The sequence below is a fragment of the Periplaneta americana genome, chromosome 6 (genome assembly GCF_040183065.1).
Source record: "Periplaneta americana isolate PAMFEO1 chromosome 6, P.americana_PAMFEO1_priV1, whole genome shotgun sequence".
Lineage (NCBI taxonomy): Eukaryota > Metazoa > Arthropoda > Insecta > Blattodea > Blattidae > Periplaneta > Periplaneta americana.
The window spans coordinates 151,140,324-151,142,372 of record NC_091122.1 but is presented as its reverse complement, the minus strand read 5'-3'; the positions used below and the strand labels follow the sequence as shown (position 1 = coordinate 151,142,372).

The 2,049-nt window shown below is 37.5% G+C and overlaps 1 non-coding gene across 1 annotated transcript; it reads left to right on the top strand.

Moving 5' to 3' along the window:
* The first annotated feature begins 1,135 nt into the window (after positions 1-1,135).
* On the top strand, positions 1,136-1,208 carry TRNAY-AUA (transfer RNA tyrosine (anticodon AUA)). Its single transcript has one exon. It is a non-coding gene; the product is annotated as a tRNA-Tyr (tRNA).
* The last annotated feature ends 841 nt before the right edge of the window (positions 1,209-2,049 follow it).

The following is a 2,049-nucleotide window of genomic DNA, read 5'->3' as shown; positions in this document are numbered from 1 at the left end:
ACTGTGAATGATCTCATTTATTTTATTATTTTTATTTTATCTCACCATTTGATTTCGTAAATAGTGCTGAGAAAATAGATTTCACTGCTTGCAAACGAGATGAATTTATTGATCTTTGCGCTGATTCCATACTCAAAGGTAAGTTCACAAAGATAAATGAACCACCCTATATAATAAAAATATGGACATGCTTAGAGGCTGTGAAACGTATTATTTGTTTTTCCGGCTTACATTCCATTAAATTTCGCCATAAGCAATGAAGTTACAATTACGTTGAATGTAGATCGTTATGCGTCCGGTAAATTCGGGTTTGTACCGATTTTTATGCTTAAAGTAGGCGGAAATATAGTCGCCACAACACCGATTTTGAGGAATATAATGAATTGATAAAGGAAAATATATATCTATAAGTTACATATCTTTTTCTTCACAATGTAAACAATGTAGCCTATGTACGATACCACAGACTACTTCTGTGATTTTTTTTATTGGGAAACTACTTGATTTAATTACTAGAATCGATGAAAATTATACTTACTTACAAATGGCTTTAAGGAACCCGAAGGTTCACTGCCTCCTTTACATAAGCCCGCCATCGGTCCCTATCCTGTGCAAGATTAATCCAGTCTCTATCATCATATTCCCAAAGATTAATCCAGTTTCTATCATCATATTCCCACCTCCCTCAAATCCATGTTAATATTATCCTCCCATCTACGTCTCGGCCTCCCCAAAGGTCTTTTCTCCTCCGGTCTCCCAACTAGCATTCTATATGCATTTCTGGATTCGCCCATACGTGCTACATGCCCTGCCCATCTCAAACGTTGGGATTAAATGTTTCTAATTATGTCAGGTGAAGAATACAATACGTGCAGTTCTGCGTTGTGTAACTTTCTCCATTCTCCTGTAACTTCATCCCTTTTAGCCCCAACTATTTTCCTAAGAATCTTATTCTCAAACACCCTTAATCTCTGTTCTTCTCCCAAAGTGAGAGTCCAAGTTTCACAACCATACAGAACAACCGGTAATATAACTGTTTTATAAATTCTAACTTTCAGATTTTTTGACAGTAGACTAGATGACAAAAGCTTCTCAACCGAATAATAACAATTAATATTTCAGGAGAAAAATTCGCTCCGACGTAGCTCAGTGGTCAGAGCGCTTGGTACATAGAACCAAGGACCCGGGTTCGATTCCCGGCGCCGGAGCGAATTTTTCTCCTTAAATATTAATTGTCACTATAACAGATATTAAACTGTTGGACCAATTAATAACATCTTTAGTAAATTCGTCTAGCTAGCGGTGCATGATTCTATACAGATTGCTGTGCACTTTACTGCGGAATCCCGGCCATTAGTCACTCAGCTTAGTGCGCTCCTTGTACAATGGCAGTTGACTTGAAATATAAACGTCAACGTATATGCCCAACTTGGAGTCAGGCCACAAAAGGGAAATAACATTGTAGGAGGAAGGTTCCATCCGTTGTTGTGGATTGAATTCGGCGTAGCTCAGTGGTCAGAGCGCTTGGTACGTAGAACCAAGGACCCGGGTTCGATCCCGGGCGCCGGAGCGAATTTTTCTCCTCAAATATTAATTGTCACTATAACAGATATTATTCTGTTGGACCAATTAATAACATCTTTAGTAAATTCGAATAATAAGAGGCATTTCCCATATTTATTCTGCGTTTAATTTTCTCCCGAGTGTCATTTATATTTGTTGCTGTTGCTCCAAGATATTTGAATTTTTCCACCTCTTCGAAAGATATATCTTTAGTTTTTATATTTCCATTTCGTACAATATTCTGGTCACGTTCAATTATATATTCCATTTCAATATTTTTTTTCTTAGAATTTATAAGTCCTTTGGAAATAAAAATTGGTCCCTTTCTTTCAGTTTGTTTCCACGGTTGGAAGAACCACTTAGAGGCAAGAGAAAGAGATTTCCAGATATTGCATCAGTGCTTCATGCTGGGGGACAGTCCATCAGATAGATCAACAGAAATAATCTCGCTAACGGCATTCAACGTTTACCACGGATTTGGCAAAA